General features: G+C 40.4%; 1 protein-coding gene across 8 annotated transcripts in view; it reads right to left on the bottom strand.

The window, feature by feature from the left end:
• Positions 1-15,208, bottom strand: part of CTBP1 (C-terminal binding protein 1) — a 300,829-nt gene that overhangs the window by 84,141 nt on the left and 201,480 nt on the right. The gene's annotated exons all lie outside the window — the stretch shown is intronic.

Raw genomic sequence — 15,208 nt, forward strand, 5'->3', positions numbered from 1 at the left:
CCAGACTCTACGCCGCTAATCCCACCTGTCCGTATCTAACTGCCACCCCGGCCCACCGTGACCTTGGGGCCCGATCCTTCGGTTTTCCCCGACAGGTGCCCCCAAAATATCAGATCCTGCATGCGCCACTTATTAAGATTTTTTTTTTAATTTCACTCAAGACCTTAGTTTGTCCTTATTCATCTCAACTAGCATCTTAATTTGCAGTCAGCCAACAGGAGTACTTGTGGAGGAGGATGGTTCTCAATGTGAGTGTGCACGACAAAATAAGGCACACTGGTGAGTCAGCTAAAAATATTAAATGACAGACTTGAAATACATAAAAGCTATGGGCCAGATCCTGTTCTACTCATCAAGATAATTCTATGCATAAGTATAATTTAGACCCTTTAATGCAATTTAATTCCACCCTGCTCAAATCTCAAAAACTGTATGATTTCTTTTGCTCCTTGCAGATTTTTTGTGCCTTAGTCTAAAGGCTAAGGTAAGAATGAGTGACAAAAGAAGAGGCATTAATGGATCATCAGGACCTCAAAACAGGGTGAAAGAGGACTGCATTTAGGCACCTAAATCCGCTGAGGCACATGTTAAATGAAATAGAATCTGGCCTGACTAGCTCTTCTGTATTAGAAAAGGAAAGGTAAAAAAGGGAGATTTGTAGAAATATATACATTAATATTTATATATTAAGATGCAACTTAATTTATGTAGATGGATGAATATTTTCATCTCGAGTACCGGTGAAAAAAAATACCACCACTTGCCATCTTACATGGGAAAATGGTATTCTAAAAGTTCACCCATCATTTATAAGCATAGCACAGTGTATACAGAATTACTACAGGTATTTTGAACAATAAAAATTAAGAAATGTTAAACAAAAATGACTGCCAAAGATCTCCAAGTCACAAATTTCAGGCTAGCCTTGACTTTTATACCCCATAACAGCAAAAAGTTTCAAGTGTTTGGTCTTTAAAGTCTAAATAAATAAATAAATAAAAACACAAAGTAAAAGGTTCCATAAAACACATATTACAAATTAACATAAGCTAAAGTCAGGACATTAACTTTCTGTGTTTTAATGCTCTCTTAATTTCTTTTATCAAGTAAATAGCATAGTAACTGCTTTTCTTTCTATTTAGTTCTAGAAAGCATATTAAAAGAAATTAGGTTGACAACTGAAGGAAAATTAGTCGTGGATTTAGCAACTGGGATTTCCCAACTTCTACCAGTAATGCATTTTGCTGCATTTTTATTTTACTTTTATGCCTGCGTTCTTCATGAACATTAAATGTGAGAAAACACCAAATGCCAGTAGTAATCCAAAGGCAGTTACTAAATCACATCCAAATGGATAGATAAATATGTAGATAATGTCTATGCCCACATTCACACATATTATACTTAGAGGTGACATATTAGAATACAAGTTTTATATAAAGTGCGTTCTTTTAATAGCCCTCGTGGCATCTATGAAGGCCAATAATTCATCAGCAGAGTCTTACCCCAAAATGCAAGCTTCTTGAACTATCAGGGGGTTCACAAATGATATTTTCCCTCTAGTAAATTCTGAATGCTGTTCCATTGTAATTTTTAGCTCTGAAGTTTCTAAGTTTTCCTTTCCCACCCCCGCCCACCTTTTAAAACTATTTTCATGGAAAGATTTTGTCTTTGAATGCAAAAACAAAACAAAAACAGAACAAAAAACCTTATATGCTCTAGGATTCAGAAGCCTGATTCAAAGATCAGTGAAGTCATTAGGGCTAGGGACAGACGTTACACATAAACCGATTTAAGTGATCAGAAACTGGTTTAACCCTGTAACAGAACAGATGTTCAGTGCACATAAACCAGTTTGAAAATGACTGAAACCTTTTTGAGATAAACCTGGCTGAATGTAGTGTCGGACTTAACTGGTTTGGGTCAAACCGGTTTATGCAATGGCTGTCCCAGACCCCTTCCTGGTTTAAGATAAATCAGACACCCCCAGAATCCCAGCATGCTCTGAGCTGGGTGGGGCACTCTGCTCCATAGCAGGGCTGGCCCCTCCCCTCTGTTTCCTCACTGCAGCTCCAGCAGAGACTTTCAGGCACAGCAGCATCTGCCTGGCTTCCTCCTGCTCTCCACCTCCCCTCACCACTCTCTGCTAAGCAGGGATCCCCCATCCCCTCTGTGTTACACAGACACCTCAGCTTTAGCTAGCAGACGACATGCTGGCTATGGTTCATGCTGTGGCAGACAGCAGTGTCAGTTTAGGGCTTTCTGGAGCTAAGCAACAGCTCAGCTGGTAATGTCCCTCCGTTACTTCTTTGTTTAAGAAGAGTTTGAACTACTGAGAGAGGCTGCTTGTTTTCTGATGGGGTGATAAACACTCTGTTATCAAGGGGGGGGAAACCCCTGCCTAATCCTGCCAGGGCCTGGCCACACTCGCCCCGCCTTCCCTTCCCTTCCCCACCCCCCAGCTCAGCCATGTGCCAGGGAAGGGAGAGTTGCTTTACCAGCTCCTAGATTCTAGCCTCAACAACTGCAGGCATGTGCCTGTATTTCTGGGATGTCTGTGCAGTTACAAAGTGATTCAGCCTAGCTAGGTTAGACTAACCTGTAAAGATTGAACCAATTCAGGATCAGGCTTTTTGAATGTCTGTCTCTAGCCTAAGGGTCTTTTTACTGACTTCAGTGGACTTTGGATCCGGTCCCAAGTAACTGATACATATGGTTGATTCACAACATTACATGTCTGAAATTCACTGTGAGGGGTTTTGTCCTTCAAATTTGGACTGTAAGGATAAGCCAATAATCAAATCATCAACTTCTATGAGGGCTTCATAGGAGCTGAAAAGTGGCAATTTGTTTTGGAAGGGAGCCCCATCAATATTACTTGTTCCCATCTTTGTGCAAACTACTGGCATGAGGTAGTACACTGCTCTCTCTGTAAAACAAGCAAACTGCTGTCCATGAAAAAACCTACACGCCAGCTTAACTCTGCATATTCTGAGCAGTCCTGCTGAAGTGAACAGGACAGTTTGTAAGTGAAAAGTTAAATGTGTGATTAAGACTTTGCAGAACCAGGGCCTAAGATTTATAGTTCATTAAGGCAGACTTTAGTGATATGAAATGAAAAAAAAAAAACCAATGTTTTTTATTCAGAGATGACTCTGTCTTGAACAGGGGACTGGACTAGATTACCACATGGGTCTGGGACAGACATTGCATAAACTGGTTTAACGCAAATCAGTTAGGCCTGAGACTACATTCAACCAAGTTTCTCGCTAACCAGTTTCAGCCATTTTCAAAATGGTTTATGTGAACTGAATTTCTGTTCTGTTACAGGTTTAAACCAGCTTCTGATCACTTAAACCAGTTTATGTATAACGTCTGTCCCTAGCCATGAGCTCCCTTCCAGCCCTGCTTTCCTATGCTCCTAGCAGGGACATAGATGGGTAGCTGGTCATCTGCTTCCTACCTCTTCCCAGAGACCGTCAACAAGGGAATAGTCTTGGAAAGACACCTATCTGCTAACCAATTCATGTCACCACACTACTTCAAACAATTAGCAGATTATATTGATTTTTCACTCAGCATCAGGTTGGATAGGATCTGAACTAGTGACCTAGAGGTAAAGATTGCATATACTTAAATATATGTAGCACACAATAAAGAAGTAAAAAACAGCATTAACAGTTCAATGACTATGATGGCAAATTTCAGCAATTGCATATTTAGCAATAATTCTCCCAAGCTATGGAAAACAGAGTTGATTTATATAAGTAAAAGAATGTTGGGCAGAATTGGGGCATCATCCCATAGAAAAGATAGTATGGAAATTCTCATTTTCTACCGGCCCATGTCCAGAGCCAAACAGAAACACCTTCAGTTTGAATATGTTAGCCTAATGAGAATCTAACTGTTCTGCACTCTCCAGTTGTCACCATGTATTTTCATCATTAGGTCTGAACAGAAGACCTGATATAGGACATGAACCATTTCCCTCTAGCATCCTAGAGAAAAGGATAACCAACATCAATCTCAACTCATGGGAGACTATCACCCAGGAATGCTCCAAAGGAAGGAAGAGTACACTGCAGGAATCTCAGTATTTTTGAAACTTCATGACAACAACAGGAGATGGAAAAGCGGGAGTGGCAGAAACAACATGTTGTGGACCGAATCAAAAGCCCAGCGCCACCCGCCCCACACAGAAAGACATCTCCGAGCTGCAGCAGAGTCTGTCGATTCCAGATAGGCCTCATCAGCCATCTTCGGACACACAGATAAGACAATCATCTTGGATTGCCGAAGAAGACTGAAATGAATCGGCTGGGTTTCAACCCCCATTATCACAAAACATTACTGCAGTCCACAAAATCACAAAAAGCTAGAAACCTGGCTACCAAATGATTGGACTATGTATAAAACCACATACTGGACAATCTTGAGTAGGACTCATACTCTAAAGGGAACTTCCTTCTTGATTTGGACTACCAGACTTTGTGCTGTAACATAGACGTGATACAGATGGTGACAAAAGGCTCCTGCGGGAAGCCTTGCATTTTGCCCTGGATTCTGTCATGCAATTAATGAGAGGGAATTGTGCCTGCTATGGGTGTGATTCCTGCATAGGCCCCACTTCAGGAAGTGAAGCACAGGAGGAAGCCAGATACAACAGCTGTGTGGGTTAGGGAAAACCCTAAAATAAAATTCACAAAAATCCCCCTTTCCGTTTTCAACAGAAGCTGCTTCTCTCACCATTTTCCATCTGGTTCTCATACAGTAGCCATCTTCACTCATCTCTCATCTCAAAGTCTTTACTGGTCATTCAAGGTGCAAACTCATACTGCAAGAAATCCTCCTCTACTCTTCCCTTTCCAGAGTTCAACTGTTGAGTAAAAATAGCTTGCAATCATGTTTCCAGTTCAAATATCTGAATCTCATCAGGATCAAGAGTACTCAGTGCTAGCAAAACACTGTATTTCAATATTGGTAATGATGGATTTCAATGTATTGCGGATGACTTGCAGGCTAATCATTGCACCATTTGTTTGCTGGATACTTTGCCTGTTAGTCTTGTTAAGCTAACTGATACAGTAAGACCTCCTTGTCTGAACATACAGACCTAAAGAGGGAGCACTATAGCAGTGGAAAGCCATTTTTGGATTGAGTCTCTCCCCCATAATTACAGAAGAATGATTTGTCTGGGACACAACTATTAGGTCAGACTGGATTCTTTTCATGTTCTCTATTTTAATTCAATTCAGAGTAGAAAACATCCATACACAAACTCTGAAAGCCCTGGCAATTACATAAATTAGAAAATCAGATACATATGACAATAAGCTCTACAAAGCAGCAGTTCTAAATGCAAATGATGATGATGATGATACCATCTAGCCTTCATATAACACTTTTCATCAATAGATCACACTGTGCTTCACAAAATGGGGTCAGTATCAGTGTCCCATTTGGCAGATAGGAAAACTGAGACAAAATGAGGAGAAGTAAGTGACCCAACGTTGTTCTGCACACTACTAGCTGAGCTGGGAATACAACCCAGGATGCTTGAGTCTCTGTCCAATGTCACACTAACATGCACCAACACCCCTGTTTCCCTCCACTCTTATCAACAGCTGGGCAAAAAGAGACATGCAGCACACTTTGAAAGTCAGTGTATTCAAACCAGAGGTGTGGGAGGTAATTCCAGAGCCCTGAAGCCCACTGAAGAACAGTCTCAGCAGCCCCCTCTGTACTGCATCCAAGAAAATCTAGCATCAGCTGCTCCACTTATGGAGGGAAGCAGCTTCAGTATCCTGTGCCCTGGTGTAGCATAGGGCCTATTCTGGTTGAAAGGAGGAAGGGAAACGTAAGTTATTCAGTAAAGAAGTCATCAACTTAGGCCTTGTCTTCATGTGAAAGTTGCAGCTGATTCTTAAACAATTTAAGTCAAGCAAAAGAAGTGTAAACCAAACTGCAATAAGAGAACCCGTGCAGGGGGCTGTGCCAGTTCAACTAAATTGGTTTAAAACCATGTCCCAGTTCAATTAAATTGGTTTAAACCCATGTCCTTTAGTGTAATCTGTGAAACTTTCTCATGCAGACAAGGCTTTATTCCCAGGCCAATCTTCTCATGATGTCTATGCAGAATCAAAGACATCTTTGATATTTTAGGGCTACTCGCTGCTTTCAGTAGAATAACTAAGGCTTAATATTTTATTTGGAAACATTTTCAAGTGTACAATTAATACAGAACTCAAGCAGGCAAACTTTCCAGTCTCATTTCTGCAAAGCAATTTTTTCATCCTAACAGACCCAAAGCATATGCATAGCTTTACTATGCTTGAAAAACATTGTAAAATCTTGACCCTAGTTACAATAACTTTCTGCAACAAAGGCAAAAGCAAACTTTGATCTCTTCTGCTTTTCTGCTTGCAATCTTCTGCAAGAGAGAGATTATTTTCCTGCTCCAACAAACAAAACACTACTTTTTCTAGCAAAGCTATACAGCTCAGCATGTTCAGAAAAAGAAATATTAAGAGACTTAAAAGCAGGCCAAGGGAGATGGCATTAACAAAGTTATTAAGCTGAATGTGAAGCATTACAAAGTTTGCAGTGTTTAGGCATTAATTCATTATAGTTGCCCATTTAAAATACACTGCAATATTTACATTGCTGGTTTATAAAGAAAGCCAGTATAGTCTATATCTGTATCATGCTAAATTCTGTACATGAATGATAGGGTGCATTTCCCTGTCCACAGGTAGGGGCTTAATTCATCTCTGGTACGATGGAGTCACTTGGTCAACAGAGTAACACCCAAGTCATCTTTGGTTCAGTGTTTTGCATCCGGTGAGTTGCCAGCTCCAGTTCCCAATGATTGCAAAGGGAGCAGAGTGACGCAGAACCTTGAAGGGGCGGAGTCAGAGTTTGCAGAAAAGGACTGCTCTGCAGTATCTCATGGGATAGGGACAGGCATTATACATAAGCCAGTTTAAGTGATCAGAAACTGGTTTAAACCCATAACAGAACAAATGTTCAGTGCACATAAACCAGTTTGAAAATGGATGAAACCGGTTTGAAATAAACCTGGTTGAATGTAGTATCAGACTTCACTGATTTGGCTCAAACTGGTTTATTCAATGTCTGTCCCAGACCCCTTGCTGATTTAAGATAAACCAGGCTCCCCCAGCATCCTGGCATGCTCTCCTGGGCAGGCTGGGCTCTCTGCTCCACAGCAGGGCTGGTCTCTCCCCTCTGCTCCCTGGCTGGAGCTCTGGCAGTGATTAAAGGTGGCTCCCTCCCTGCCCCTCACCACTCCCTGCTAAGCAGGAATTCCCTCCTCCCCTCTGCCTTGCTGAGGAGGTGTCTGTGTATTAGCTAGGAGACCACATGCTGGCTACAGTCTGTGCTGAATCAACAGGTAGAATCAACAGGTAGCTGGTAATGTCCCTCTATTGTTTTCTTAATGGGGTGATAAACACTGAGTTAGGGCATGATAAATACTGTTATCAATTCCCTGCTGGGCTAATTAGAGCATCCTGCCTGGGTCTGACCACACCCACCGACCTCAGCTCAGTGCTGTGGAATGGGTGGGATGGCTGCTTTAGCCCCCCCTAGCTTCTAGCCTGAGCCACTGCAGGCAATGTGCCTGCATGTCTGGGATGTCTATGCAGTTACTAATTGGTTCAGCCTATCCAGGTTAGACTAACCTACAAGGACTGAATCAATTCAGGCTCAGGCGTTTTGCATGTCTGTTCCTACCCACACTGACCAACCTGTAATGCTGCTTGTAATGCTGCTCTCTCTACAGCATACACAGAGGTAGGAACTAGAATTACATCCTGGATGGCTGCATCAGATAACCACAAGCCAGGCACTGACCTCCTTAACTGATATTTAAATGTGTGTGAATGTGCTTGGCTGCTTTTGAAGTCAAGACAGTATTTGGGGTTGAAAGGGAAACTGTCTGGATAGAAGGGTCTTAAGCCTGTACCCCTGGCACAAAGATTTCTGCAAGAAAGCCTGGCTGTAGAACAAGCAAAGATAAACATGCTCTACCAAGATCAAAAAGCAAACTATTGCAAAACAGTTTAAAAAAACCTGAAGATACTCTGGGAATTAAGTAAACTAAAAACTCCCCTGCAATATTCTCGTCGTAACTAATTTGTGATTTCCTGTACTCACAGAGCTGACAGCACAATAGAGGCTCTATTGTGACCCTCCCTCCCCCAAACCATTTAAAAAACGGCACATTTTTTTATCTAGACAGTTGAGTCTGAAATACATTCTGCTTCTCACAGATAAAAGGTTATTTTCTTAGATGTTGCTTTTACTTATAATAAAATCAGCTGTCTGGTGACCTCAAGTTCAAAGACGGAACCAGCCAAGCAGCAGCAGTGCTTTGGTGGCTAAACTGCTGACCAAGAAGCTCAGCAAGGGTAGGCTTAAGAAGCCATTTAAGCAGCAGGAGAAGAACAGGAGAGGACTCTAAATGGAGTCCCCATCCCAAAATTCAACACGCTGACATAAGCTGCAAAACTGAAAAGCCCCCAAGGGGGCTGGAGAATCAATGAGAGTCCCCTGATGGAAACACTAAGCAAAGTTACAGTAATATTAATTATGCATGTGCACAGGGGGGAGAAAGTGGCCCTTTATGCTGAAGTCACTGAAGATCTCAGTATTCTACACAGATTTTACAGACATATTTTGACAACGAATGATTTTTTTAAAATGAAAACAACTATGAAAAAGTGTTAATGCCATGATACTATCCAAAGATCAGCACTTTTCATCCTGAGGATTCCTTTGGACAGGACAAACAAATTGATACACCCATGATTATTTCACACATCACTGAAACGCAGCAACTTTTGGACATGATTTTGAAAGATTGCTTTAGGAGCTAATTTTAGACAGAAAGATTAAAATTTAGCCAGGACTGGGGAAACCAGAAATGCCTTGAGATCTTTGGTCAGGATCTTAGTTGTATGTCTTGTCCAGAAAACATGTTGGTAACACAGAGAGTGATGCAGCTGGCCAATTCACGTCAAACACACACATGCAACATAAAACCGTTGTCAACCAGTGAGGTTATTTCTCTCGATTCTTTCAACACCAAACAGCTACGATACACATTAACGCTATTCAGTGAAGTATTACAAGCATATTAAGATGTTTGGTACACCACAAATGTGAAAATGCTCATTATCTGGTTGAATATAAACAGTTTAACGTATCTGGTGCAACACATTAAAGAGAATAAAGCACTTAAATATCAGTTAAGGAGGTCAGTGCCTGGCTTGTGGTTATCTCTGCAAAACAGTTTTCTTCTACATGACTCTGCAAAGGCTAAAACTACATACCAAAAAGGGCAGAGACGGTCTGTGACCATCTACTGAAACTCGGCTCATTTGGGAGTTCTGATTAAGTGCTAAACATTGCAGTTTATGACAACACACTTTTTTTTTTTCCAGCTGAGACTCTTGCTCTGTGAATGGGCAAAAAGACAAAGGTAAGCTTGTAACATTCAGATTACAGCATGTGGGTCAATTGTGAAAGACCACCTTCAGGCAAAACTCCCACCGAAACCAAAGGAAACTTTGCCTGGGTAAAGTGAAGTTTCAATTGCACCTTTGACTATTGTGCATCAAAGAACGCACAGAACAATGAACCACTTCAGGCAGCAGTCACTTTCTGAAAACCCACCTGTGGATCAGCCCAACCTAATGGGAGAGCATATGCCATGGTGAAACTCCATTTTTGCTGATTCCCCCAACTTTTGGCTCACTTGTGCTCCACTTCGACATTCTGTAGAATGACAAAATGTCACAACATTTGGGGAAGGTGAGAAGGGCGGAGAGGGCATCCTGCTTTAGTGATTCTCAGTGCATGACCACACCCTAGCATCATTTTTAGTTATTGCCTCCCCTTGAGAAGTGGATCTGTGGGTTACCACGAGCCTTATTTTTTATTTTTATTTTTTGGTCTAGTAGATGTATGAACTCAGCAACCGCAGATAGCTAAAGAGGGTGAGAAAGTCTCTCTGTACCCATCTCTTGTAATGTTTGACACTAAAATTTCATAAGGGAGGAGCCACATCTGAGCTAGCCTTGTGTAGAAGGTAGGGGGTCCGGCTTCCACTTAGATGCAAGGGCAGCTTTCTGCAAGGCACCTGGAGCTTCATGCGGCAATACTTTAAAGTTAGGCATGATCCCTCCAGGAGTTCCTGCTTTGAAGATGTGCTCCCTTTCCATCACAGGACTCTGTTCAAATACTACATTACATTTCAATCTTTAAAGACACATTAGGGCTTTTTAGGAAGACTGTTACTGTAGCTCCTACAGTGAGAAGTTTGGATTGTGAACAGGAATGTGAACTTATGACTCAAGCAAGCAAGGAATTTTATTTCTCCCTCATCATATTTTGACATCACCCCCCCCCACTTCTACACCACACAAAAAAAAAAAGGAAAAAGAAAAAGAAGAGGAGAAAATAAAAAGTGACTATTGCAATGAATTTTCAGACATAGTCAGGAAGCATGAACAACTTTGATTCCAGATTTATATAACTCTGCTAGCGGTGATGTAACAAGCTGAAAATGATTTAGGCACTGACAAGAGACACCCACTGACCTGTGAATATAACTGTTTTAACAGAATATGACTTAAGCTACAAAATATCTAAGCAGAAGTAAAATTAAAAGACCAATGTTACCTGATTTTAAACAGTAAAACACAGACAAGCCTAAATGTATTACAGAAATAAAAGTTTCCTTTGAGAACAACCAAGTCTGAAACCACTGTAAATGTCAGTGCTCACAGTCAAGAAATTTAAGAGAATTTCTTGTGCTATTTTCCAGCCTGCTCTTTCTGGCTGACTAAAGAAACTCTACTTGCAAGTACACTAGAGGGAGATCCCCCAAAAAGCTAGAATTTTTTGATAAGAGAAGGATGAAGAGTTGAACATGTAGAGGCACACAGAGGACCCTTCTACCAAATAAATAAAAACAAGGAAAACGATGTAGCAATTTGTGACATGTAGGGGTTTTTTTTTGCAAAAAAATCAAACACGGATTTAACACAAAGTCTGATAATCTCATTGTATTCCAAGAATAATTTAGACCATAAGTACCCAAACATTTAATTGCCCCTATTTCAAAGAGCCATAGTAATGCAACCATTTTACAGTCCTCTGCCCTTGACGCCTGACATCAGAGTAAACATTCGCCTAGCCAAGTGCGGCAGAGGTGTGAGCAAAGGAGTGTGGGGAATAGAGGAATCAGAAAAGAAGAAAGGAGCAATTTCTACCTTTTCCCTCGACTTGATTGAATATCCTTATATTATACTACTGGTTTTCTAAAGAAAATAGGGTTTTCCCTGATAATTCTCTATACTACACAAAAATCAGACAAACTAATTATATCTAATAGACACAAACTGGCTCATTAGCAAATGGTATAAGACACTAAATAAGAATAAGACACTAAAAATAAAGTGATGACAGTTTAAGATAAGATACTAAAACTGTGTCACATGGGGATGACAAGCTAATTTCTACATTTTCGTCTTGAAAATTAAATGACTGCTCTAGCACAGCCGACACAAGTGCGTTCTACATGTCACACGTCAAAAGCAGTTCACCTGTTCATTGAACAGAAGCTCTGTCTCTTGAAAGAAAACTCAGAGGTGTTGTTTTCTCAAAGTGATTCCATTGAATTGTCTGAAGTTCCTCATATTTCTGCCCATGAGAAGCAATCTCCCTTTTAGTGCTGCTGCTGCCTACTGTCACAACGACTTCCCCACACCGAGACAAAAGCCTTGATTTGGGCCCCTGTATACTCCTCTGGCAGCACAAAAGCTGGAGCGTCCTTTCTGCTGAGGCTAATTTAACAGCTGTCTGTCATTTCCTGCCTCGGCCCCGAATTACGGGGCAGGCAGGCAGGGATGAGCCAAAGCAGACTGCCCTCCAGATAATTTGTAAGGACAGTCACAAATTAGAAGAGCCCTGGGCTGGTTCAAGTTGTACCAGGGTTGGGGGCAGGTCTATGGCCAGAAGTAGAATTAGGAGGGTCAAGGATGGTTGAAAGCCTTTGTACCTCTATTTCCTTCACCAGCCAAAGCATGGGACAGGACTATCCAAAGACTATCGCCCCAAACGTTTAACACATGCCAAGCAAAGTGTTCAACCTATAGGCTCAGCCATAGCAAGCTTTGGCTGCCAACTTGCGCGCAGTTAGAGCCTTCCTTAAGCTTTGCTCCACTGGATGCTGCCCGCATCACAGTGTGCATCAGTACACGCCACCAGACACGCGCGTGCTCCTTCAGCACACCTAGCACACGAGCCGCTCTGAAAGACGGGATGAGACTATTCTGTAATGAAAATAAACGCATCCGAAAATATACCTCTTACACCACCAAAAGGTCTGCAGTGCCTTAATGCTGCCTTGAGTTTCTAATCTTGTTAGGAGGATACAGTTATATATATGCCTTTTGGCAATATAAGTAGGTTTATTTTAGAATGACATGAAAGAATGTCTGCTACATTTTTCCCAGGGGGACTAAAAAGACAGACTGAATCGCCATCTTTGTTTTTAAGGTGGTGGGGGAGGAAGGAAATCATGAACATAGCGACACAATGCACATACAGCAGGACCTTCATTTCTGCAGGCTGGAATTAGCTAGTAAACACTCTGTGTGTGGGGAATGCAGGGAGCCTAAGGGCAAAGGTCTGCGGTACTATAATTTTTATCCTCACCTTAAATTTTAAGGACACTTTTACACTGTTCAACTCCATCCCCACTCTCTCATTAAATAAATAATTACAGGGGCCAGAAGGTTAGGTAGCCTCAGATGAGACTGAAATGTTGCTACTACTGCCAGCTGCCATGGGATTTGAGAGCCTGACACTTGCTGAAGAGTATCACCTCATCAATGCTCCAGCTGGCCTGAGAAGCCAGGGCCTAAATATTGCTTTTGAATCCAACTCACAAGTGGCCAGCCTCCAGTCTACCCTGGTTGCCTTAAAGAAATGCTACTATTACAAATTAGCACTGGGGAAGGAAAGGCAAAATGGCAACCAAGACCAGGAGCCCAGATCTGAGTGGCTTTAAATGCACATATAATATTGTTTTTTTCACAGCAGTAAATAAAAATAGCACATCAATCCTTCTGTGCTTCTACTTTGATATAAGTGAAGTTGATGTCTTCCCATGCACTTATCAGTTGCTCAAAATACCCCGCATATTTCACATCTTTAACAGCCATACAAATGCACATTTTAGGAAAATGTCAAAGTTCTCTCAAAGGGTACAATCTTGCCTAATTATCTAATTGCTTTAGATGTTATTTGACAGAGACGGGTTGACACTAGGCTTCAAAAAGCTACAGTGCACAGTTCAGTAGCTATATGGTAATATATTATCCTGTCCAGTCCAAGTTCTAATCTCTTTAATGAGATTTTGAACTAAGTGCTGTGACGGCTGTGTTCACATTGTAAATAAAATTAAAACTCTTAGCAATAAAGATATTAATAAATAAATGCATCAGGAATTTTGAACAGGGGGCAGATACAATGTCTCTCTTCACCACTAAACAGTATATTTAAAAAAGAGAAAGGAAGAATGAAGTGAACTAAAAAGTGTAATACATTTTTCATTTGCTTTATCACATTACCCTTAATTCAATATTACGCCCACATATTGTAGTATATCTGGTATTTAGGACCATGAACGGCTCTCAGACTCCACATAGTCTTTTCTCATCCATACATACCAATAGTAGATTTTAAACAAATCTATAAAGCAAAAGAAAAAAAAACACAACAGACCACTTCCACTGGGCTAAACTGAGCTCTGTTCCACCAGTGTTAATGCAAAATAACTCCATTAACTTTACTGCAGTTACTTCAGATTGACACCAAGCATAAATGAAAGAATGATTTAGCCCCCATGGATTTATTTTGAAATGGATTTTGTTAGTGTGTAATGTAAGTTCAATATTTAGACTGAAAAACTAAGACAAACTGTTCTTATGGGGAATTGATAGTAAAGAGGCAAGAGATTTTGTTGCTTAGTTTCCTTTCAGACAATAAATTATATTATATTTAGCTAACATTTTTAAATAGAGATCAAGGAAAACCAATGCTGTAATTTTGCTTTGGGAGGGCGGGGAGGGGAACGGGGGAGATCAATAAAGAGCATTAATATTGAAATCACCAAAGTTAATTTGTGCTGCTAATTTTATCCAGCAGCTACAAAAGGTTTACACTAATAAACATATATGCCAAATACGAGGAGAAAATTAAACCACATGCAGATACACCCTGAAAATTATTTTCCCTCTGTTAAGCACAACTTTCTGAGTAGTTAGCTTCTTCACTCCATTATTATTTACTAAATAAGCTGGCATATTGACTACAGCCAATTAATTAGAGGGATTTCTAGCTAAGCAATCGTGACTGAAATATGAGTTTTGTTCTTATTGAAGACTCTTTTCTCTTTTTCTACAGAAATATGATGATGAGATCAAAAATACTGTAACAGATATACCGAACAGCTTGCAAAGGACCAACCAGCCTGCTAAATAAATTTGCTTACGTTTTCTAGACTCGAGAAAAGGAATCTCTGTGATACATTAAAATCACCCATCGACAACCCAAATATTGTAATTTGTTTTAATGCACTGAAAAACTAGACATTCACTATTGCCCCATCAGGCCTCATTTTTTTTAAATGAGGCTGAAAGGAAGATTTCCTTGTAGCTGCTCTACCACGAACTAGACAGCAAACACTCTGCTATTATTAAAATACCAAGTCAAATTATTTTAAGCCACAACAGGTGAAATTTTAAAAAGTATTACTAGTAACCATATAGTCTAAAGACACAGTCTGAATCCCTATTAGAAGTAGAAAAGCAGCCGATTTTAAAAATATTTGAAAAAAAAAAACCAGAAACACAAATATTGCATCAAATATACACAGCAACTAAAGTTATTATATGCAGCTCTATTGCTTTCTCTCAGAATATAACTTGTTGTTAGACTACATTTTGCTGTTGTCGGTTCCTTAAGGAGCACATAATAGTCATCAAATTAACACAAGAATTTTAAGCAAGCAATTTAGCCACATACTGTAAAATCATCCCATGCAGGTTATCTGTCTTTACCTTAAACAAGAGCAGCAATCCATAAATGCATTTGCTAGCACATTAAAAAAAAAAAA

Source organism: Crocodylus porosus, unplaced genomic scaffold (assembly GCF_001723895.1).
Source record: "Crocodylus porosus isolate Cpor-Errol unplaced genomic scaffold, CroPor_comp1, whole genome shotgun sequence".
Classification (NCBI taxonomy): Eukaryota; Metazoa; Chordata; order Crocodylia; family Crocodylidae; genus Crocodylus; species Crocodylus porosus.